Source organism: Bombus terrestris, chromosome 7 (genome assembly GCF_910591885.1).
Source record: "Bombus terrestris chromosome 7, iyBomTerr1.2, whole genome shotgun sequence".
NCBI lineage: Eukaryota > Metazoa > Arthropoda > Insecta > Hymenoptera > Apidae > Bombus > Bombus terrestris.
Window position 1 is genome coordinate 8,077,672 of NC_063275.1, and position 27,576 is coordinate 8,105,247.

Consider the following 27,576-nt stretch of genomic DNA (forward strand, 5'->3'; position numbering starts at 1 on the left):
AGAAAAGTCTTGAAACGAGCTAACGGTGTCGTGATTGGGTCGGTGGAACGCGGTTAAAGTGCGATCGAAGGGAGAGCGGGCAAGGAAACGACACATGCATTGCGCCGACCAGAACGTGCCGGGAGTTTGCTCCCTTTCGCAGTGGCGTTCGTTCAATTGCATAACGATGCACGAGGTAGACGTAGCGGGACGCGCGTACGGAATAGAATGGACTGTCGGCTTGAGGGAAGGAAGAACGCGGGCGCGCGAGCGGAAAAGAAACAAAATTGCCATAGCTTACGGTACACGAGCAAGAAAGAGAGACTTGCAAACACGCCGAACGAGCCTCCCAGAGGAGACGAAGAAGACAGTGAGGAGGTGGAGGAAGAGGAGGAGAATAGATAGAGTAAAACGAAGAGAGGGAACTCTAATTGAGATCAATTGCGACTCAGCCAGGGTCAACTCACTCCGGGCGATCTGAACTACTACGAGGATGCTTTTGTTTGCGCGTGTTCGCGGACGTAGCATCGCGTGGACGAAACGCGCGTGGGCTGCATAGCAAACAGGCGAAATTAAAGATCAATTGCGAGCGATTCCAGTCGCGAGAATGCCGCGATTCGCACCTGATACCGATTGTCCTCGCTGTCTGGAAATTAAACAGCTACCACCATAGCTGTGACACCGTATTGCTCTTTGAAGTTCTCGCGTTCTCTGCTCGTGCTCGTGTTCGATTGCACGTGAAATCGGCATTTCGTTACACTCGAGGAGTTATTGCTCTCTGACTGCGATGTGTTGCTGCGCGAACTGTCTTTTCGCACGGTCATCGTTTTATTATCACCACGATCATTTCGGCTGTGCAAAGGCAACAGGCCTAACGACGCGTAATTCATTGTGATTAAGTTAGCGAATGAAAAATACGACAGGATGAGGCCTTAGACTATTTGTCGGGATTTTATGTGGTAATGAGTTATGTGCTGGTGAAAGTAACTTGGCGTACTTTATTATTTTTATTTACCTTATCTAATCTTGATACGAGAAAAACCTAAAAATTATTAACAATGTATATATGTACCTACATTTTCCATTTATTTCCATCGTAATTTAGCGTTGATAAGAATACTGGAGCAAATATTAGAGTATTTCAAATTTACTCATTATATTTGGATATCTGCAAAATATGTGAGTTTTAAACAATGGGAATAATTCTATTCGTCATTGAGATAATCAGTTCCTGTTTACATATATAGGTACATTACATATACATATGTATATTTGTTATCGGCATTAGCAAACAGTTGTCAACTCTAATATCAAAATAAGCACCGATGAATGATATAAATTTCTTTTGTTTTATTCTTTTTACGACGAATAAATTAATAACCATATAGAAAAAAATTAATTCTGTTTACTAAGAAATGTGAATCACCATATGAATGTCACATACATGAGTACCTAAATGTACCTCGTCCTGTGTCTCGATATCATATCTTCGATTCTGCTTATCTTGCTAAAATTTTGATAAGGGAACCAGGCCTTCCGTTCACTCGATTTTACGATAAATTATTTTTATGATTACATAATACATTCTCTCACTTACGATTCTATGCATTACAATAATATGGTATGTATAATTGTATATGCATAGATCATGTCTGTAAGTATCTGAACAATTTAATCAATTTCTGATAACGGTATATGAATTTGATCAAAATGTACAAATTAAGAAATAGATAGTACTTATAGTATTTATTATTTCCTTATAGAGTTAACGAACTATACATTTTAAACGAATTATAAGTTATCTATTAAAAATCTTAGTATTGGTTCGTTCCTATTTTTAAGGAATTTAGTAGACATAAAAAATCATATTGAAAAGTTTTTTGCCTGAGTGATTCTGGAAGAATGGAATATTCAAGATGTGTGAAAGATGGAGAAAGATTGTGGAATAAAATTGCACCTATATAATTCAATAAATGTATGTCGAATCGAAATGTAAATCGGAACGGTCTTTCCAAGCGACCCAATATATATAGAATATTATATAGGCATTTCTTTTTTTACAATGAAATACACGATTATGTTAGTATACCTATCTAATAATAATCTAAAAATAGTAATCTTTGTCCCAATTTGGAAATTAAGCCGAAAATAAAGGGATTTCCAAAGAAGGTAGTTTTGTAAATAAATAAATCAATTTTATCATCATGATATTTGTATCATGATATTACATATTCGTAATACAGTTGTAAATATTTTAATCACAATAGAAGATAAAATTATTGTATATATTTGTATTCGGAATTTTATGATTGAATTACATCTTGTCAAATATAAACGTGCATCGGGATACTTTTAAACAATAGCGCAATTCATTCTTTTACAATTGTAAATATAATAAATACTACGTTCGAAACACTTACAAATAAAAATTATGTAGTAAAAATATTATAAATGTAATAATATAAAAAATAAATCCTACGTACAAAAGTAGTTGCAACGAATCATCAGAAAAGGATTTACATTTGAGTTTTCCAAAAAACGAGGGTCTATGAATATGCAGCAAATATACATATAAATGTTGAGTGTATTCTTCACTGGAATAGTTGAATTACTAAGAAATTTTTATTTATTTTGAAAATATAAAAGAAACAAATTTTTTTAAAAACCATTATAATCGCCAATGCAAACGTAGCTGATATTATAAAACTAGAACAGAACTCCCGACGCAAATATCGTCTCATAAACCCCTTCTTCAAAATGTTTACTTTACATACTTCGTATAGGTGTAAAAATTTTACAAAAAGGTAATTTACATTTACTTAAATTTATTTCGATTAAAAAGAATGTTCGAAGAATGAATAATAATTAAAAAGAATAATTCGAGTAAAAAGAATACTCGTTCAAATTTCAAATACATGAAAACTGTAAACCTTTTCAATGTTAAAAATTTAATCGTGTTTAGTCCAAATATTATAAGTTGTAGTGGATTGGCATCTTTCTTCGACACTTTCCAAAGAAGAAGCTCAGTATTTTCTCATCGAAGAATTGAAGAAACACTTTCCTCCTTTTTTGGTTTTCTACACCCTTTCCACCTTACACGAGACTCGCAAGTCGGAGGAACTCTGGCCGCTAAGTAAAGCTCATAGAGGGAGAGAACGGTGGCCTAGCTGTTATGAATGCGTCGTGGAGTAATGGCTTGCCACTAATAGTCAACGAGTCGAGTCGTTCCTCTCTCCTTCCCTTTGAACGTCTCTGTTCTTCGAGATTCTTCCCCTCGTCTTCTCCGTTTTCATCGTCAATGGTTTCAATCGCAACACCGAGTTTTAAGATGCACTGTTATACTTCTTTTATTTGAAATTACGAGCGTAGCCATTTATGGTTGGTGAGAGAGGGACATCATAAAGAAAACAACGATCACTCGTCGAACATTCGGAAATTAGGGGAAAAAGCACGATAGGAAAACATGAGAGGAAAACTTTTCGTCTTTTTGATATCAGCCGCGCTCGCGCGATCCAACTTTCGTTTTCGACGTTTTTCCTTAGCTTCTCGTCTCGCTGAACGTGACTCTTCGCGTTTCTGTCTGTGAACGCTCTATTAATCGGCTGTGATTGCATTGACAGAGTCAGGTTCTTGACATCGCCATTCTTCGTGCTTCTTAATCCGTTTGTACCTGGCGGTCTTTGAGTTTACTCGTCCACAGTGAAGTCATTCCTCTTTCACCTAAAAATTGCTCGTTTAGAACGCGGAAATCGATACATTCTATACTTCTGTTGTGTTCGAGTTGCAATAGAAAATTTTATTTAATAGTTTTGCTGATATAGATGCATATGTTGCTCTATTTCGAGCATCTAATTAATTCATTCATTATGGAATAGTGTAATATAGATCATATTATTGACGCAATTGAGGAATTTACAGCTACAAGAAGACAGTTCCTATTTTTCAGTTGTATATATGGGAAGAGAAGTTAAGGAACAGGTTTTAAATTCAAAAATACAAAAGTTTATTGCTATGAATATTGCTATAGACTATTATCACAGCGCTTTTCAATAATTTTCAGTTGATTTTTGTTGGTTCGCTTAAATTGGTGGAAAATGTTGCAACAATCCCTTCAATTTTTACGTTTTTGTTTTTACGCGCTTCGATAAAATGACATGGGAAGAGAAGGCAAGGTAATGAGGGATGTATTCAAAAAAACATTACTAAGATAAAGATATTTTTGATTGAAACAATTTGTAATTGCAGAAGAAATCGTCATATATTTTAATAATAAATGTATTAAAAGCTTATTAATTTTGCTTAGTGGCAGTGTACGAAGTTTCTCTAATTCTTTTTCACTGATCGAAATATGTTTACGATATAACATTTTGTTGCTCCGAGTTTGTTTGACGATTGCTAAGAATTATTATAAAATAACATAAATACTAAGTCAACCCGTAAGCTTACGTGTGATTTTAGTTGCAACAGAGTGACGAAAAGATATGAATTCAAGGTTAAATTTACATTGAGTTGTTGTCATTATTTCATATATTCGCTTGCCAGCCTCATGGAACTTATGAATTATAATACAAAGTGATTTTTGTAGTATATAATATGAATTACGCGTTTTTAACAAGTGTACAAGTTAGTCCAATTATCGACTCAATTTTACTGATGGAAATTAGAAACCAACCTTGCATATTTTATTAAGTATAACACGTGTATGAATTGATATCTAATTTAGCATTCCCAACTTGTGTTAAAGATACGATTGTGTCTTGTGTTTACATGAGTAGACGATTTTTAATGAAATCTATGACAAGATAGTGATATGTAATTTGCATTAAAAGTGGAATCAACATGTATCATTCGTCGTATTAGTATTATAATCATGATTGTAACTTGATGTTAAACAACATTTGCATAAAGATATAACTATTCAGTAAATATGAATGTAAGTTTGTGGAAGAACACTTATGTTAATATTCTAATTAATATTCTACAACTGATCTGATTGAGTTAAAGGTGGCCACAGTAACTGGATCAGGTTTTAAGATATTTAATTGTAATTTATATTCTATATACATATCTAACGCGACAGTTATTATCGATAGTCTCTATTACAGTAATTTATATATTATAACAATCGGCACAAAATATATACTGGAATGAAGTACTCTAAAAGTAAACAACTTAAACAAAATTCTTCTGAGTTCCATATGATTTAACGATATCGAATAAGGGTTAAAGCAATTGATTGATTATCATTACTTATCTGTAGATATCTTGTCATGTTCTATATCGCATACTCTTCCATATTATGTGCACTTGTTCTATGTAATTTTGGTATAAAAAAGATCTAGGAATTATTAGTAGTATATATGCCTTCTATTTACTTTATTTTAATCCTGTTAATAAAGTAGCATATGGACAGCATTCATATTAATTTATATTTCACTTTTAACGTAACATAACAAGTTGCGAAACCAAAATAAGAATTTAGATATTGAGCTGTAATCTAACATCTTCAAAAAATTATCTCTGTCAAACTTGTTTCGATCTCTTATGTCTCATCTGTCTATATAATATCGTTAAAAGCGATAAACTTCAACTCAATAAAATTCATCTCGAGAAAATCAATATTCATTTTCAGTCATGTTGCAAATTACCCTAACATATTAAATGTTTCTGATCCCCAATTTGCTTGTAATAAAAACTGCAAAGAATGTACTTCGTGCTCGTTCAAGACCTTAAAGGCAAGAAACTTAAAGGCAAGAGGAGAGGAGCGGAAAAATAGGCAATCTCATTAACGTGCGTGTTTTCAGTAGCAGATAAGAAGCTAAGCGCTAGTCGAGTGAGCGAAGGGAGGAACATCCGATTTCGGGGCACAGTCATCAATCGACAACGACGCCAAACTCTTTGATCACGGTCGCCGTGGTCTTGCCGAGTTTGGGATTCAAATGTAGTCACCGCTCTCGCTGCTGTCGTCGTTGTCCTCGTAGTCTCTCGCCCCAACACGTGAACGCGATCGAATTTTGATTTCTTATCCGTTTGTTCCTCCTCCGCCGTGCTTCTCACTTCTCACACCCTTTCATTCTCCTCCCATATCTCCATCCCACGATTTCGTGAAGACGGTGAGATCATCTCCTCTTTATACGTGTGTATACCACATGCGAAAACGAGATTTCTGCGTAATCTATATGTGCCAAGCCAGTGTACTTCAACTAGACCGATCGTGATCGTCCATCGCACATGGCAGTCGCTTGATATACCTGTCGATGTCGAGACGCACAAAGACTGTAGGTCACGACCTTTTTTGTCCCCGTTTGTTCTTTTTTTTATCTGGTTCAGCAAAAATTCAGATTAGAGTAAGATGGATGGAAGTGGCTGTCTTGGCGGTTAGAGATTTTGATTTTGATCGAGGTCTGATTGTTAGACGTGATAATATGTAAGGAACAATTTTAAGATACAGTATAATATAGGTATGCATAGATTAGGATCTTTTCTATTCTTTTTCCTCTCTTTTATCTGCTTCAGGAAAATTTTAGAATGGAGTAAGAAGGCTTATAATGGCTCTTTTGATGGTTCGGTTTGGATGGTTGATATTGATATTAGGTAAAGAACAATTTTCAGGTTATATAGCAATTATAGTTCCGAACATATAAAATAATATTTAGCATATATAAATATAGGTAGATCAAGACCCTTTTTAGTTCTTTTCATAAGATGAAACTTTTATCTGGTTTCGGTAAACTATAAACTATTCCTCTAATAAGAAAGAGTGCAGTGGAAAAACATGATAAGTTATATTTTCTACTTTTTAAGGGAGAATATAATTTTTTATTTGATTTTGGAACTGAACATATCATTTTATGCCATTCATAATTTTAGAAATATTGCTTGTGTTAATAGCTGTACCTTTAGTATCGTTTGCGAAAATTTCGTCAATTTGTAAGCTATTTTTAAAAGGCATATCATAACAATACATGTTTCTTGATCTTGATCTGCGATTTTAAAGTTAAATGGTAATGGCACTTTTAATAGTTAGAGGTTTGGATTTTACTCGAGGATTGCTTCTTTGAAGTGATACTAACTAAAGGATAATTCAAAGATGCAGTGTCGAGTATCATAAATAAATAAAGATACTTCTGATAATTTAACTGAATTTATGTTTTACTTACACATTTCAGATATATTTTTTGTTGAAATGATATATCTGTTCAATTTATTACAAGTCGAGAATATTTTATTTCATATTAGAATAATATCTATTAACTTAGAAATAAATAATATATATTTCATGCGTGTTCTGAAAAAGAAATGTTTCTATTTACATGCGTGCTTGCCTATGTATCTTTGAATTATTCGTCAGTTAATATTGTTGTGATCGTAAGCGTGCAATTTGGTATGCTGATCTTGTAGAAGATTTGGAATGTAGAAGTATATTCAGATGCACAAGAAGTGGAACACTCTTACGTAAAATGGTACCTGATCCTTTAGCTGGATTGATTTTGTTTTCGTTTGTTAATGAACTGTTACAAACAATTATTAACGCCTTCTTTGTAATCTGAAATTATAATATAGTTAGTTGCATATAATATAGTTGAAAGAAAATCTACTGGATTTTATTATACTATTGTACATTAAGATAAATTTTAATTTTTCAGTGTATGTTCATTGCTTTTCATCAAACGATTTGTATGGATAATTATTTTTTATTTTGTTTTGTTTACTTATTTAATTATCACCTTGATATTATTACCTATCGAGACATTTCATAATTGCATAATTAAAACAATGTTTAATATATAATTGTATAATTTAATATATAAAATATATGTTTAATGTATAATATTGCGACAATTTAGTAGCATACTATGCAGTAGAATCAAGATGAGTGTACAGATGAATGTAAATACTGTTATTTTCCAAGAAAAGTTAAATCGCAGTTATACAATAAATGTTTATCAGTTGAGTTTCAGTTCTGAGAAATATGATCTTGCATACTGTCTGTTTAGTATGATTATTTGACTAATTCAGTTTGAGTTAACAGTTTCAATAAAAGTATTTCATCATATTTTTGTATGAAATATAAAATAATTTATCGTTCGAAATAATTTTATTGCAGTCAAGAATACTTTGTAGCATGGATTTTTGTTAAATACAAAATTAAAGCATTATATTATGAAACTTTATATTAAAGAGCCAGAGAGAAAATTTATTCGTATGACAAATTAAGAATAAAATTCCTGTTTTATCATATAATATCTTGATCTATGATATTTTAATAAAAGTATAGAGAAATAAATACATGTTCGTATAAATAATATCCAAATTTAATCCATTCTTTTAAACTATATAAGCTGTTAATTTTACTTTTACTGTTAGCAATTTTCTGTATTATTTTCCTAATTCAAGCATTTTAAATCTTTCTGTTTAACTATTTAATTTTAATTATACTACTTTCTGTCCTATGAATTTTGCTTTTACTACTTTGAGAAAACTTTGAATATCGTCGCATTTCAGTATAATTTTGTAAATCCAATCACCTCTTGCTGTGATCATCATTAAAAACATTCGTACACATATACACATGTATACAGAAATATACATGTGTATGTGTTCATTCCTAAAATGCAATGTCTTTGCATATTTCCATCGTAATATTCTTGAATGAATTATTATTTCTGAAAAATGAAAAGTCTACTCTAAATCAAACTAGCATAGTAGAGAATTATTTAATAACATAATAATAAACTAATGTACTTAGTATACAGAAAGTAATGTACTTGGTGCTTGGTTAGTTTTACGTAACATTGATATAAAATGTTTACTTGTCAAATAAATATAATCAGTACATTCACTCATTCGGAAAAATCTACATTCCTGTAATAAATGATACATAATAAAATAAAATTAATAACAAAAGTAACATTTTATGTTTTCGTCGATTAAGTACAATTTCAATTAGAATCCAATCAAGATATTTTCTTCCACTCATTTTATTCAGACTTGTCAGATTTTTTTTAAACTGCGCGAACAAATAATTTGTAGAATTGTCCCCCTAATTTTCAATATATGTAAGTATCACCTATAATATCATTTTCTCTAATGGTAAACTTTTTTCTAATTCATCAGGGAATGTTTACTCGTGTATTTACGCCCGTAGATTTAGTTAATTGAAAAGTGTTTGTAAAAAAAGGTTTTTATAAACTTATGGATTATTAATGTAGCCCAATGCATGAAAATGCAAAGTATATCTGTAGAAAAGCCTGTGTGTGCCATCTCTTAATTGTAAAGAAAACTCAATATTTTACATATTTAGATGGATGGCGTGAAAACGATTAACTAATGTTTATTGGGACTTATATTTTTCTCTATTAGGCGATGTCGTGACATCATTATTAATAACTATTTATATTTATATTGCGTACTACAGTATTTTATACTACATATTCTTAATGGTATATAGAACATTTCCCATTAAAAAATCAATATTCTTCAATTTTGACGCTTGCAGTGCTACAAGCATACTCCATATTATGAAAAATTTTATTTCTGTTCTTTTTACATATAAACATGCATTCACGTTCATAAGTATAAGAACACTTACTACTTTACTTTATTTACTAAATGCAATAATTGGTTCAGATTGTCAACAAAACGATTAGTCAAATAACAGTCCCAAAGGACAGAGTTGCGAGTTAATTCATCTCACTCGGACTCCTAACCACTTGGACAATAATTTCTTCATTTGGGCCCCCTATATCTTAACGCATTGATTCATTTCTGCTGAAAGTAAATTCTATAATATTTATATTTGGGAAAATCAAAACTAACATACTTGAGATCAATTTGTTTGTATTAACTTTTATTTTCGATAGTATACCTAGATTCTTTCATGCAATAGATGACCCAGTTAACAGGTTATGGGATAAACAAATTTGAAGAAAAAGAAATCTAACATTTCTTTTATTATTCATGCTTTTCTCATCTGATCTTTATATCATGGCGATCGGTGGTCGTAGAAAAGGTTGACGATCACTGGTGTAAGGGGTTGAAAAGAACGCGGAGGACTGGCAAGGGGCTAAGGGTGAGAGACTGGGTGGAGAAGGTGTAGAGGTCGGGAACGAAAGATACGAATACTGTAGTCGGTCTGCGCGTGAGCGTCGAAACCACGACTGCACAGCCGGCCGTGTCGACGCTGCCGCCACCGCCGCCGCCGCCGCCGCCGCCGCGACGCCCGGCGCCGCCAGACTTTGGGTTTCAGATTAATGGATCATTTTTCTTCCCTCGACTCGACTCGACGCTCACCTACCAGTCTGCGAGCTCACCCCTACAACCACCTTCCTGCACCTTCGAAACTTCCATCTTCCGCTCACGCCATCCTCTTCTCTTCCATTCCCTGTCTCTCTCTCTCTCTCTCTCTCTCTCTCATCCCCCTTATTCCGCCATCCATGGTAGTATCCATACTACCCCTTTGCCGAATGCACCGTGCACCAGTGCACTTTGCGATTTTGAATGCGCGCTCCAGCCGAGCCAGCCAACCCTTCACGCGTCCGCGATGACCCGCTCGCTTTGATGGAGTACGCTTCGAGATTCCTCGAATTATGTTCAAGAGGGTGTGATCCCTTGTTCTTCCGGAAATGATTTATCATTGCAGGCAATTACTGTGGATCAACGATGCGACTGCACTTTCACGCGATTAGGTGATTAAAGAAATATGATTGAGATAGAGAAAGGGAGAAAGACAGAGAGAAGTTCAGATGGCAGCTTTGCAATTTGTTACGTACTCTATATCTGGTACTCAAGTTTCGGATAATATCGTCAAGCAGTTGGAAATGTAACGACTACGGGCGTACGTGCAATCTTCTCACTAATCTTCCGTTAATTTACGCGAGGTCGATGATTCTTTCCCAAGATAGTTAAGAATATGTACGGTTCTGAGACCGTCACTGCTCCCAAATGTAATTCTGAGACACGCAGGCTGACTAAAAGGAAAAATTCGCTTCGATCGAGCGTGTATCCCGGAAAGCAGTTAATTCGTGTTAGTGCGTTCCGAGTGTCCCGGAAAGCGGCTCCTGAAGTGGCTCTTATTTTGCCAACATTACCACATCTCATTTCTCGAATTTTCCTGGTAAATTCCTGCCCAAGTCACTTGGCCGATTCGTAAGAAGCACAGTACAGCGTTAACCGTTGGGAAAGGGCGGATGAAGTATCGTTTCGGATGCTCGAAAGTCCAAGTGGCTTACAAATCGCGAATTTCCGTCGCGTCGCAGCGCCGGCAACGTTTCCGCGTGTTCCTCGTGTTCGCGTAGCTAGTCTGCGTTCGGGATTCTTTCGTCAAAACTTCGAATACTTTCTTTAACCGCCCATAACGTATAAATTAAGGTACGAATACATTTATGTGACGTTTTTCACTTATCCCCCGGAGTATAGAAAAGTTTATATAGAAAATTCCAATTATACATACTTAGCTAATACAATGTCCTATCTTCGATCCAATCTTAAATTAATTTCCCCTAAAATTGAAGCAGAAATTTCACGAGGCACGAATATTTTCGCAGATATCGTACATCTGTTTCAATTGATAATCTAATAATTTTAGATTTTGCAATTTCAGCTTTGTGTGCTAGCTATATACGCGCCGTGTGTATATGCTCTAATAACTGAAATATTCTAATGTACATTGTATTAACGTTAAACGTGAAATGAAAAGTTTTATAAAAGTTTTATAAAAATCACGTTTTCATCGTGACTCATAAAACATGTAAACATTTAATAAATCTAGAACATATCTAAAACACTAGAGCTACTTATTGGAATTACGTTTATAATACCACGTAGGACAATTTAAAATGAATTAAAAAGAAAGGAAGTAGCAAAGTGATTTAACGGAATGGCTATACAATATGTTCTACATAATCGAGGCAATCCTTCACACGAGCCAACCCTAACTTGCACCTATCGAATTCTCAATTGGAATCTTAATGTTCGATGTCACGCACGAAAGTAACGGGCAACGCGTGTTTCGCGATCACGGCTTGGAAATCGGAGATCGAGAAGTCGCATGGTAGTCGGAGGGGAGGAGTCTTGAGCCTGATTAATTCTCCTTTAACGGTAATATTCCATTAATCCGTCGATACACATTGCACCGTTATCAATGGGTGGGGGTATAGGGAGTCTACTGATAACATTATCATTAATTACACAATGCTGGAACGTGTTTGAGTAAGCAGAACACGGAATGCGCGTTCCATCATCCGGTGAATCGAGTCTGGTGGAAAAATGCAACTGCTTTCCGGGACAGTGGCCGTTTCAACAGGCAAGTGGGTTAGCCGGCGAAACTCCGTTTGCCGTAACCTTCTTTTACGTCTGCCGAAAAAGAGTCGGCTACGGTACCCGATGGCAGAAATTGTCCGAAAAGTTCGACCTGTCTGTCTCAGGACAGACCGATCAGCGATCCTTTCCTTTCTTTCTCTTTCTCTCTTTATACACCAATATACACCAATGTATCTGTACATATATGTCTTCTGATTTCCATGTGTTTGTACGTGGGCTTTGCTAGTACCATACAAACATTCTCTCTCTGAGGTTACTCTCGTGTAGTCATGCAATTATTATGCTAATACGTGGAAATAAAACTTGGAAGCTTTGTCCTCTGTCTCTCTCTCTTCTTCTATTCGACCACCCGTTTCTTTTCCTGTTCTCTCTTACTGTGTTTCCTTCTTTCTCTATCTCTTTCTTTCTCTTTCATACTTTTTTATTCTCTCCCACGGTTTTTGTCCTTCTGACCAGTGTTCCTTTCCCTTCTCATTCCCTGCTCCGGTTTCATACCAGCTCCCGTTATCATTACTAAATGGAATCTCATAGCTAGCCAGCCCGATCGATATTTATCAGATGGAATCGGTGGGGTTGGGTTCCAGAATATTGGTGGACAAGACTCGATGTCATGTCATCGACATTGGAGAGTCCCGGTGACGATAGTAATATTTCCTGTGAACTTTCTTGTCGGCTTTCTTGTCACGAGCCGATGTGTCGCCGTAATTTTTCTCGCCGCGAGGACGTTACGGGTTTTAACAAAACTCTTATACTCCTTTTCTCACACTTGCTTCCGATCCAAGTCGCTGACACAGTCCTTTCGTAGAAGATAATGTGGGTTATGGTTATAGATGGTGAAGATGGCCATGCCATATTTATTTACATGTATATTTATTTATAATCATAGGTAATTAGTAGACTGCGGATTCTTATACAAATTCACACTTTTATGAACACGATTAAAATAATTTAACTTACGCGGAAATTTGTATTATAATGAATTTATATATTTTTTGCATATAATGTGTATTCTATGCATTTTTTTGCATTCTTAAGGAGTGTATAAATGCATAAAGCTGTGTTGTAGCAATTAATCTATCGCGAAAATTGGCGGTATAGTGTAAGGAATTTCTTGATCGATTAATTACAGTATCAGATAGTCTACTAGTCTCGAATTAATACATTCGTTGTTGCGATGATTACCGGTGCCTGACGCGGCATTTTTAAATATTTTAAAATGAATAAAATAAGATAAATATCATGGACTAAAAAATTTAATAGACCCTAAATGATTGAGTAACATAAAATGAAAAGTACCATGTTAAAAAATTAATCATTTTTATTAAAATATTTTATAAAAACATTAACATTTTTATACATTTTTTACAATATTTTACAAAAATTAAATATTGTGACCCATAGGCAAAAATTGGACCTCATGTGACAATCAATGTGTTAGTCGACTAATTAACAATTGTAATGAGTAATCTTTTGTTTACATGTTTATACAATTTTATATATTTTTAAATGCAATTGAAACAAAATGAAACCCATATAGGGAGATCATTTCCGCCCACTTAATATCATAAATAATGTTAATTATTTTACGTCTTTTACTTTATTCTTTAATTATACCTCTGTAGTTTTTAATTTTCCATATATGTTTAAATATCTACACTTTCGTTATAAACAGTCTCATGAATGCAATTAACAGATATAACAGATATTATTGATTTGAATACAATATTGATAATAACAGAATATTGATTTGAAAAATGTAAAGAAAAAGTAATTTTTGTTTTAGCCTCTAGCTAAAATTAGACTGCGCATGTTTATGCAAATTCATACTTTTATGAACCACAAATGAAGCTTAAAGACACATTTGTCTCATTTGTTTGTTCCCCTAAATATTATGAGATCTAATCTTATATAATAATATAATTTTCAAAATTGAAAATTTTTATAATATATTATTTTTAATTCAGATATTTTCTTTATATTTGCATATTATGATCTGTATTGTGTGCATTTTTGCGTCTTTAAATATTCTATAAATGCATAAACATGGACAGTGCGAGTTTTTTAATTTGTGAAAATATTAAAAAACGATAGAGGTAGGATGAATCAGAATCATTTAATTGGATTTGTGAACCTAAAAATTCAAATTATTTCTTGCAATAAATTATATGTATAAGATTTCTGTTTTTTTTTTTTTTTTTATAGAAAAAAACATATTAAGGCAGTGTAGGTTTTTGATTATATTCTGTAGTATATTCTAAGAATGTACAGGATGCTACCTGCTGAAATATAATTAGGTTGAATCAGTCCTCGAAATTCGTCCTTTCTAAAGATGAATAAATTCAACAGTAGAGAACTATTGTAAGTATAAATTTAATGAATTTTATGTTGCACGAATACTGGTTCTTCGATTATTAATATTGGATCAAATTTTCCAATAGATGCGATTACAAATTTGCAAATCCACTTGAATAATTTGAAGCTACATGAAAATTTACTTTAAATAATAAATAATTTAAAATTTATAATTTGATATTTTATATGGAAACACACAGTTAGATAAGTATATTATCATTTTGAGTAAAGTTACATAACATTTCTAAAATTTTTATATACACATTAATTTGAGAATTTTATTATATTGCAATGGTGATGATCTGATTGCTCACAAAAAGAAATACCTACATATCGACTTCATAATATATATTACATATATAATGTATTTGTAAAGTTCCATTATAATCGGTGTGTTATACCTGAATGATATCCCTTGTAAATGAAAGAAACTTTTATTTCTGCATATTTTTCAGCAAACATTAGATAATCTGTTGAAAAAATGTATTGCAATAAGACGATGGTACAATACATATTTGTAAATGCAATAGTTGAAGTACATAGAAAATTGTATCGTATTTAAAATAGAATGGTTGAAAAGCGGTGGAAGTAGGATTTTTCTATCTATAAAGAAACGTTTGAAAATATCCAATTATTATATCTCTAACATATATGTAGGTAATCACGTCTTTTATCTCAACGATAAGGCTCTAAGCCTTTATAAGATATTTGTGATAGTTTACGTTTACAATTCTTTCAAAGAAAAGATCTAGATGAATCAAGAAAAATTTAACCTACATTTTTTCTGAGAATAAGATTATCAATATGTTTGATTCGACGTTTTATTTGATTTAATCATGATTGCCCTTCTACGTGTAATGTACATATATATTTCTTGACTGACAAAAAAAAAAAAAAAAAAAACAATACAAAACGATTTCATATATAATACATGTTAAGGTGACTTATTATATATGTCATATATATCATACTTATATTTATATTATATATACTACATTATTATATATATAATCAAACACGATTAAAGTGGTTAAAGTAACACGATTGAAGAGATATAAAGATTAAATGAGTGAAATCGCTTTATAATCATTTTCTTTTTGTCAGTCAAGAAATATAAACAAGCGTTTCTTATGTGTTCTTGGACACTGTATCTTTTTAATCATCGAATAATTAAGAATAAATTTCAAGATTAATTGGAAAATTATTCAAGAACCCCATTTCAATTAAATTTTAAAGTATTAATTATTAAATAAAATACTTAAATGTGTTACCTTCATGTTTTGAATTTCTTGTAGTTTTATTATGTTCAGATGAAGATTAGTTTGTAGTTTCGAGTAAATTCTTCTTGGAAGGAAGTATTCATAACTCTTAGATACTTTAATTTTAAAATATTTAAACATACGGATTACAGTATTAACATATATATTAATAATATGTTAAGAATTTATGAAACATTTGAATAAATTTCGATGAAATTCCTTAACAAAGAAACGCATAAAATGCGCTTATTGAACATTTTTATTCAAAACTTCTCTTGGAGAGTAAGTTAAAGAAGGTGATAAGTTATCGTTGCGAATAACGGTCATACGATGTAGGGAAATGGGTTAATTTTGGATGGCATTCTTTATACAACAGTGTAATCAAATGCTTTTTTTTTAAGATTTCTAACGAATCAATTATGTAAAATATATAAAATCATTTAACGGCTTATTTATAAGTCTTTTTTCATTTATTATATATTCTTTCTTTGTTACGTTTTGCCATATTTATTGACATTAGAAACGAGTTGTTACTTCTTGCACTCATGCACACTTTCATTAACTCATTTATATATATTTATATGTCCTAGACTTATGTCCTTAGAATAAGGAGACTGTAATTCTGTTTTGACGCATACGATGTTGGAAGATTTTCGAATGTTATCGAACACATCAAGATACACCTGTTATTATTTTTAGATTGAACAGTTTCAGTTTTCTTTATATGCGTAGTAGCAGTTTTCTTTATATGTGATGCTTCATGTTTACAGTTTGAGTTCTGAGTTTTGATTTTATTTTCTAACAACCAGTATAATTGATCTGTTACAGATTTAATCTTCTTCCTTGTTTCTTTTATGTGTTCTTTCCAGAGGAGATAGTCTTAGATATTTTTCTTTTCCTTTCATGAGAATTATCTCGTTACCAATCCTTATTTCCGGTCAGTGTATTAAGTGAAAAATGCATTTGTTAGAAACTTTTCCATGATTGACCTCCAAAAATTTCATAAGTAAGATATGTAATAGAGTTATGATCTACCCAGAAAGCAGATTGTAATGAACGATATGGTGATATGTATATTGTTTATCCACTTATATTTTAAAGATATAAAAGAAAAGTGAAAAATACATTTTTTAATATTTAACATGTAGAATAAAAATTTTGAGGTAATAAATTTAATATTAATGTATATGAAAATTTGAATTGTATTACGTTCTTAAAGTTACATTGCATAACTTATTTTTGCTATTATAGTTTATTTATATTTCTCTGCATTCAACTATTGTAAATTCGATTATCAAAGTTTCATAAATAGTTGTCTTAAGTATAAAATTTATAAGAATTTGGTGTCAACAATAACAATGAATTTACTATTTTTATTTGTATATTAGTAATTCTTGTAAAATTTATTATAATGTTTTTCAATAATACCAATATGTATATAATTACCAATGCATAAATTGCTATGGGGATACCAATGCATATAATTGCTATAGGGATAAATTTCATCACCATAAACAATATGCTATAGCTTTTTAAAAATTGTCGTTAGTGCTACTCTATGTACTAATAAACAACTACGTATTCCTTTAATATTTTTTTCTCAGAATAATATTTCCAGGATCAATTTTTTAATATTGCATGTACATATCCTTATTATTTTATGACTTAGAAAATTTATATGATTTTCATTTTTTCTTGAATTGTTTTCATGCGTCTTTTCATGGATGTTCTCCTAATGCTCATTTTGTTCCATGTTTAAAATCAATTAGTTATTCGAAACCACTGAGGGATGTATCAACATTAAATTGGGTTCATTTATTCTATTGTTACGTTCCTCCTTCCACATTTGTTTTTTTTTTTACACGATTATTCGTTGCTTAGTTGAAGCTATTTAATCGTCTTAATGTACATTTTTAGTTTAAAATTTGTTACATAATTTTATAGATCATTGGGAGAAATAAAACATTCAACACATTCTTGTGCTGAATAATTGTATTATATACATTCACTGATTATGATATTATATATTATTACTATTCTACATAGGTGCCTACTACAGTATTATACTCAATTTAAGGTCAATTTTATAATTGACCTTGCAGTGAGGGTTACGTATGGATCAAAAAATATTTTAATCTCTAAAGTAATTGGGCGTGATAGGTATACCATGTGATATAGAATGTATCTTTTGTATATATACATCTGTATATCTTGTATGTTCTATATCTTTTATTTAGCTATAAACATCGGTGACTAAAATAAACAAACTGTCAAATGTCGGATGTATTAACTATGTTGTTATATGTCACCATCGTGTACATTAAATAATTAATTTACAACTTTTGTAAATTATGAATGAACTTATTGAACCGAATAAAGTACACGTAAGTCTTTTATATTAATAGCTTAGCATGAAATTGTAAAAGAAATATAAAATATTTCTTTTGGTTAAAATAAATATGCTTTTGCTTTTCATGAAAGTATAGTGATATGATATCTCGAGTATCAAGATATCATGTTTTTAATACTATTGTCGAAAAATATATCCGCTCTGGATTTTAAGAAATCTTTGTATATCTACTCCGTTTCACGTTCATTTTCAGAAGTGGTATTCTTATCGTAATTATAATAACGTTATCATAAAATATTATATTAATATGATTTATGGTTTCAGAATAACTAATTTTGAAAAATACACACAAATTTTCAATACTATTTCAAACAAACAAGCATAAAACAGTATTCAATTTTATACATATGTATAAGCCATACTGGAAGAAACTGATATATTTGCTCATACAATTCCGGTAAAGAATCCACAGTTTCCAATGTATATTTTATACCTTGTACCTTAATATAAAAGCAAGTATATATAACACACAAAATAAAAAAATCCACCTGTAACGTTTCCACAACTTCATCGGATCAATCTTTATCATATTATCGAATTAAATCTTAATTCCGAGCGTAGCATAAATTCCACTGACCAATGAATTCGGCAATTTTTTATTTTCCTCGGAGGTTCGGACGCGATCGCTGAAAACCATCCAGCAAGCGACGTATCTCTGGCATCACTAGGTTCGCGAAGCTACGTGAAACTACGTGGTTCCTTTATTGCACACAACCAGTCCGTAAACTCGTCCTATCGCAGTCACGATAAAGCTCTCCCCTTTGTAATAGACGATCTATTTTTACGCAGCCGATCCGCCACGCTTATCGCGAAAACACTAAATCGGCTGTTCGCCGACATAAGCGTTTTTTTTCTATCTCATTCGTTCCCACAGCATAGTATTCAAGCTTGCCCACTTGAACGATCAATTAGCACTCCTTCATGTTTTTCTACCGAAGGGGGAGGACAATTAATGACTTGCGTCTCTCGACTTATCCTCCGCACATGACTCGCGTAATTTGTCCAGCGAGATTAGGCGGAAAAGAAAGGTTCCAGAGGGGTACCTGATTTCGTTCTCTAATTCGATCGTTTTTTTCTCTCAGAGATCCTCCAAGTAAGAATCGATGGTGTTGTACCAACGAAGATGTATGAATGATCGTTTCGAGAGTTTGATGTGATCAGAGAAGCGTTTTCCGACTTTTGGTGAAAGTATACGATTGAAAGAGTTGATACCAGATATTGAGAAAAAATATATATTGTAACTACATAGCTTTTTCTACGAGATTGACCTTTTTAAGCTCTCTTGTCATCTCTGGACGTAATCTTTCATATATTCTAATTGATTGATGTTATCTTGTATGCAGAAATGAATAAAAAAAGGGAATAGGTTTTTCATTTGAGATCTCGGTTTCGAAAAAGTTATGTTTGAAAATTTGTCGAGTATACGTGCACTTAGATAACATCCAACACGATTCACTTAGTCTAAGTCCTATTTCGAATTGATTCTCTAAAAAATGAAACCTCAAACGAAGATTCTATTCCTTTTATTCTTTATTATTAAATTTATTATATACCATTATTTAATTTTATTATAAAATTTATAAAATTTGTTTCTCTTTTATTTGTATTCTACTTACGATTTATTTTGTAGAATAATCTTCTGTTCAGGTTGTACTACTTTCTGCATGTACCAAAAAATTTATTTATGCGCTAATAATAATACTAAGAAGATGAAGAAAAAGCAATTACACGACTATCATTGAGTATCTATAATAACAAAAATTGTATATATTGCGTATTTAATTTCAGGACCTTTGTGAAATTAGTAAAAGAAGTGTTTCTTCACTTTTCTTTAATACCAATCAAATATTTTCTGCAACGATTTTAATTCGAGCTTCTGATAGAATCGGGAATTGATTAATTAGAAATTTCTTTGTTATTCGTTTAATTTTTCATACTCATTGAGTGCATATTTATTCATGATAACAATACATAGGGTGTCCCGCAGTTTACTGTACAAACTTTCTCAATGTGTTCTACAGGTAAAAATAAGATTAAAATGTCACACAGCGAAAGGTCTATAGATGCTTCATTAAAGAGTTATAACAAAGGTATGAAATGTAACAATTATGCACGTCAAGATCTACTCATTGTTGTAATATAGTTTCGTTACAGTCTCTTTGTAATTTGTGACGATTTTCAGAATGCCACAAGTATTTACAAATATACGAATAACGTGCATTCCTTTTTTGCGAGTTACATGCTGGAAGTTCTACAAGTACCGTTAGAAAATATGTATCATGAAATATTCCCCCAAAAAGAGAGTAGTACACCACATAGTATTCGTGTACAATCAATTTAGTAGTATTAGGTCATCCCATAAGTTCGTTCCGTTTTTCGAGCGGTTATATATGTTAAGATCGTTTACATACCTTTCAGTTTCATGAAAAAATGTAATCCCCCTCTCGTTGTACAACTTCTTCCCATTTTTCAAATGCATTGGTCCCTTATCGCCGTATGTTTATAAATCGACACATGAAATGTATACACAAAAGTCGGCACGAACTTATGAGATGACCTAATACATCGATTTTAGATTGAGAAAAGGCGAAGGGCACTTCGAAATGCACACATAAGTATGTATAGCTTTAAGTTTCATATTCTTGTTATAACTTTTTAGTAGTTTTATGTTTTCCATAGAATACACTGGCAATGTTTATACAAAATAATAAAACTGTGGCACGCACTGTATATGCTTATGAACACAATGCATATGATAACATTTATTGTTTGTAATGTCATATAGAAAGGTAAATACATAAATTTTGTTAATGAATCTTTTAACGTACATTCATACATATACCAGTATGTGCCACAGTTTTATTATATATATATATATATATATATATATATATATATATATATATATATATATATTTCATTGGTCAAGAGGTAAAGAAATTTGAACACACAAATAAACAAGTATCGCAAAACGTATTTACAATGTCGTAAGTACCTACATACACATACAGCACGCGTGTTCATAACTATATCTATTCTGTTTTAATACAAAATTTACATAAATAATACAAAGAATAAAGTAGTAGAGCATATATTGAGATGGAAACATGAAAACTATAATAAATTAAATTAGAAATATAACACAGCAATATAATCATTCACGCAGTATTATCTTTGTTGCGAGTAATTTAATGAAGATTCTCCTTATTTCAAATGCAGTTGGAATAAAGAAACGCAGAGGCGAAATTAATTTGCCGAGGATGTCGTTGCCGGAAGTCTGTTTTTCCCTCTCTCTTAGCTTGTTTCTGAAAAAAAGGAAATATTCTTTACAACGTCGACTTGGCGTCGTCTTAGCTGCACGTTATTTTCTGGTGTGACCTCCGATTATTAATTACCAAGATGAAGACCAGGATATCATAAACAGGTTCGGTTTTTCGGCTGCTGTGGAAGGACTTGTCGCGCGTTGAGAATTCCTCGGACGGTAAATGGATGTTACCTCTTTCATACTGACAATCTTACAGATGCTCGTGTTTTCTCGTATTCGTGAACATTGTTTAATGTTTCGATCTGTCAGATTTCACGAATTGAACTTTCGCAACTACCATTTTTGTTTCCTTATGCTAAGACGAGAACTAATTCTTTGCTTTGTCATCAGGAGTTTTCTTCGACTTATATATTTTGTGCTATTCGCATTTATTTCGTTTTTTTTTTCTTATGACTGTTCATGTTAATCTGATGATAACTAGTTGAATATTAGACGGCCCCGACGACAGTCTGGATTACATTTGAAGTTTATTGAATAATTTTCAGATATATTATGTTAATTTCTGTTTTATACATTAATATTATTGTTAATAATATCACTTATTCCACTAATATGATATGTTTTACGTTGTATTGCAATTTTTGAATGGAGAAAATATTGCAAGTTTCTTAAGTATTACTGTGATATCATAAATTAAGTAGATATAATATATCTTTTATTAATGTAACATGATTTCAAAATACTATTTTGATAAATTAGTTTAATATCTTATATGCCGGAACACGTAGAAAGGAAGATGAATATTAGGTTTGGCAGCCACGTGTTAAATAATGTTAAATTAAATAAAATAAATTATCCGCTACCTTATGATGATCCAATTGAGAGTTAAATTTGTATTGATTTGTATTGATATACATAAAAATAAATAGAATAAATGAATTAGAATATAGCGGAGAAATATCGATACCATAGATCGATACTTATGCAACGAAGACGATGTATCTGTTCCGGTTATCGTTTCAATATATTCTGTGTTATTGTTATTATCTATTTTTAATCTTCATGACTTGTTGTATATTTCTATTTTTGTTGAAATATTGTATCGTAAAGATAGGTAGCTTTGGAATGAATAATATTAACGTAAAAAAAACGTCGGTATTTTAATAAGAAAGCAAGAATTCCATAGTGAACCGTATAACTGTTTTAGGATGCGTTAGTTTGCTTTTAGTACTAAACACAATAACGCAATAGGATAAACTATATTGGATCAAATCTGATAATGAAAAGAATAAGTTACGGCTAATTTTTAAATTGGGCTATATACTTCTACTTATGAAATACTATAGGTAATTCAGCAGCTTTTCTAAGAGTTACCTTGTATGATATTGTTCCGTTAGACCTGAAAGAAATAATATTTACTGCCTCATGATCGCAAAATTTTGCAATGTAATTAACGCCAGTTATTAAAACTAGACATGAAAATTTAAATTGCAAGAAATTACGACTTCCCCTTAATTTCTTTTTGATAATACAGAACGCTAATTTACCAAATTGTCATGATCGTACTAATTTTACATACAGAAAATTTTTGACAAAATGTAAGCATGAAAAAGACGTTAATCACATTTATAGCTACCGAACGATTGTAATCAAGGAGTTTATTTATCCATTTCTCTTTTCATATTCTCTACATTTATATTTCCTATGTTCTATTTTATATTTATATTCTCTGCAAGAAAACACTAAAAACGCTAAATACATTCTACCCTTTCTCTACTGTACATAAATGAGAATAAAAAATCGAATTCAAACTTTTTTTTATTTGCTCAATTCGAGCGCCAAAATGCGCTAAATCGAAACGCTTTAGCATCTCTCAACTTCCTGTGCCCGTTTCTCATTTTTTCCTCTTTCCCAGCATCTTGTCTTTACTGGTTTTCGGATATCCGTATCTGTGCCAGATTCAAGAGAGAAAAAGAGTCGATCGAATAGCCAGGGACAGAGACCGACACGTACATATATGTTGTTGAGAAATGGAAGAAAAGGAGAGAGAGAAAGAGAAAAGGGAGAGAGCGAGGGAGAGGGAAGGAGAATAAAGTTTTAATCGAAAAAATGCGGCATCTCCCGTGGCCGACATCATTTTCTCCCGGACGGCGCGGCGTCTCGTCTCGAGAACGAAATTTCTTGCAGCGAACGAACAAGCGCAGATCCGAGAGAGCAATGGAAAGATCACGAGAGGAGGAATCGTTATCAATGGTGTCAGGGTCCCGTGGCTCGTTTTACTGCGGAGTTATTCAAGTCGAAGATCCAGCTACTTGATCGCGGCTTACTCCAGTCGAGCCAACCCGTAATCGTCGTGGGTGAAGTTACTACGTACGTAGCCGACCTTATAATCCGTCGTTTCGCTGCCAAGTTAATTGTTATCACCGCTGCATGACACGAGGAAAAGAATTCAATGGGGAAACGAGATCGATAAGCCCTTCGTCGACATCGGAGCCGCTGACGTGATCGAAATTTTAACGAAAGAAATTTCAAATTCAAGCCGAAAGTCTTTAATTTGAATTTGAGTGCTAGGAGGTTTATCAAATAGATCAAGGAAAAAAAAAATGAAATGTCTAACGTTTCGATCATAGATCTGGAATTCACAGCTTTGGAGCTGTTTGAAATGAATTAGAAGAAAAAGTGTAATATTTAACCTTTTCAGGATTAAATGTGTTTTTGATTTGTCGAAAACATCTGTTAGTAATTTTACTAATAGTAGAAATACATTTTTCTGATGCTTTCGTAAATAAAGTATAATGTACTAAAATTAAGCTCAGTTTTATGGAAAATAAATATATTTATCATTTAGTTGGTTAATTGCTCGTGAAAATACAATGTGTGCACAGCCGCAAGCATAAAAGTATTAAGCATTCGAGTGATATCAATTTTAACACTTAATATTTGGTTTACAAGTTCATTTTTTAATTTAATGTGTTGTAACTGCGGTGTATACTCTTGCATAATAAATGTCTCTAAATAAACGATAATAATAGGTATAACTGATTTCAAAATGATTATTTTAATTTCTTATCAACGTACGAATTATCTAAATCGATAATATTTTACTTTTATAATCATAGATATTACATAAATCGTTGCGTAGTAAATGTTTCGACGTAAATGGTATTAATTTAGAAAGGGAAATCTATAATTGAAGTAAAAACCATCTGACTCGCGATTTATTTTCTGTATCTACAATCGTGTAAGTTTATTGATTCCGGTTTTGCAAAAACGTGATGTTTTTGCTCTATCAGAACAGTTTTGTCACGTTGTGCTTTTTCATATTGCACTTTCAAAAAAGTAGAGCGTAGTTGTTTTGAAAATATTGCATTAAACCAACAAAGGGAATGATAAATTTTAGCTTTTCGGATTGTCGAATAGCTTATGATTTCGAAACGACAAAATCGCGGCAAAAACATCTATTACAGAAAAACCTAATATTTATGCAATACTGATGTAATAAAAATTATATTTGAACAAAAATCCTCTCTGTCTTATTGTATTTCGCAATATCCATTTTTGATGCCTTTTTTACATTATATTTTCGAATAATTGTATTGTCTACGGAAATTCGTTTATATATATCAAATTCTGTAAAGATGAAACAATTCTGTATCTAAGTTCTATTGTTTTTAATTATTTCTTATTCATAAAAATATGCATTTATATATACATGTTCGCAATCTATTTATTACTGTTACTCTGTATTCTTGTGAAAGGGATGATGAATGAACAACACCTGTATAGCAAGTTATCTGTCACGTGATTCTTTTATTTCCGAATTACGCTCTTTGACTATGCGGTATTAAACATAATATTAAACAGTATAGTATCTGCAATATTAAATACAAATGTATTAAATATAAAAAGCCTCAATTATTAAATATACATTTTACCTTCGGTTGAAAGTTAATCGAATCTAACTGGTCACGTAAAAATTAAAAAATTTAAAAATAAATATTTATGAAAACATAAGTACAAAAGCAGTAATATTACTGCTATTTTAATCTTAGTTCTCAAACTCCTTTCTGACTCTGATTGCCTAAAATTGAAGTCAATTTAAGTCAAAAGTAAGAAAATGCGATTTAATACTTAATGCCGCATTAACAACGCACAGTGCTAAAATATCTTAGTTCCAACATATATGTGCAATGTATCGAAGTGTTCATTGATTTATACGACGGAACTCGTTTCGCTCGTTTCTTAAATTACTCTAAACGTTTCCCTTTACCAAAGATACACATCGTTAAACACACCAATAGAAGTCCGTTTAACCGCTTAATTAATTTGGAATGTTCTAAAAAGCCCATATTCGTACGCAAACTTATTGCATCATTCGTTGGGTGTACACGGATAATATCGTCTGTTTCCTAGCCAACGAATCGTTTAGCTGATCTTTATTAGCCGAAAGGCTTTAATTAAAAGAAATCACCTTGGCGAATCGATTTAACGCTACAGAAGGATATCGCGCGAGTGAAAAAGTCCCTCTTGCCTGATTTATAGGTTCGAAGCGTAACTATACGCCGTGTGTAAATGCGTATCTATTCACTCTGTTCGATTATTTTATTTGATGATAGGTTTATCTAATGGAAATAAGTGTTCGGGGTGCTTGTTTCGGTTACGTAACGGATTATCAGACGCGTTACCGCGGTTGCACGCACCGTGATTAGGTGACGACGCGAAAAACGAAGATAAGTGAATAGATACACGGCATTGATTGGCTCAGCCGAGTTCTCAAACAAGAGCAATTTATTTAATAAAATTGTTCTTCTGATCGTACGCGCTTTCATTTACACGTCTTTTTACGTAATTCGTTTGACACTTGCGGAAGACTGTCGCGGTTAAACCTCCTTCAGATTACTCAAGTTATTCCAGAGCGTTAATTTTATCAGTTATCGTCTTCCGAATATTTTCATATGTTTAACAATGACAACATCCGGCATAATTTTGAATTTTAAACATTAGAACGAAGCTTCAGATCTAGAGACTAAAAGGGATATGGTACCACACCACAGTTGTCTTTACAACTAAGAATTCTTTGTTAAATAATCGTAACACGAGGAGATACGGTGTCATAGTAAAAGAATCACGTAACGCACTTATCTAAGATATTATTATTTATTTGATAAGTAGTCTATATTAACTGAAGTGATTAAGATGTATATAACATGCATAATCTGACACAGATGCACGCAACAGACAATAACATGCAGGATTTACAATAATAATTTATTGTTTTTTATTCCGGGTTATCGACCTAAATTAAAACCGTTCTTTTTATATAACTCGTCTAATAGTTGTAAAAGATTGTCGAAGTTAAGCTTCGCTCAGATTATTCAAGTTAATTTTAAACGACATAGGATTTATGTAAAATAATATTTAAAACGACATATAAAAACAAAATTTTTAGTGCTTGAAGAAAATCATTATGCATAAATTTGGAAGAAGAAATCATACATTCACACTTTCACAACCATATTTCATATTACATAATGTTTGTTTTGAACAGGGTGAATAAATTTTGTCGTACTGGTAAAATTCATTTATTATTTACGAAACACAACAACAAACGCAACAAGACAAATACTTATAAATTACAAGATACAGAATATATACGATAAAATGCTGTTATCTCATTTTTATTTTCTTATTTTACTTAAATTATGTCATTATATAAAGATGATTGAAATTTTGGCATCGAAAATATGAAGAAATTCAGATATGAGTTACACTTGTAACTGCGTACATATCTATTTAAATTATTCTGTCTGTCTTAAATACACGTATATATTTCTGTAATCGTATGTAAGTTAATTCCTCAGCGTCAAATAACGTGTGAAAGACGTCACGCGTTTCCAATATCGAGGTGTACAATGACATGCCATAGAAATCATTTGATACAAATCAGTTCAATTAACCATTTATGTGGTTAACTAATGGTTTGGTTAGTC

At 32.0% G+C, this 27,576-nt stretch overlaps 1 protein-coding gene across 4 annotated transcripts in view; it reads left to right on the top strand.

Annotated features, from left to right (window-relative positions):
- LOC100643217 (forkhead box protein O) overlaps window positions 1–27,576 on the top strand; it is a 299,428-nt gene that overhangs the window by 125,676 nt on the left and 146,176 nt on the right. The gene's annotated exons all lie outside the window — the stretch shown is intronic.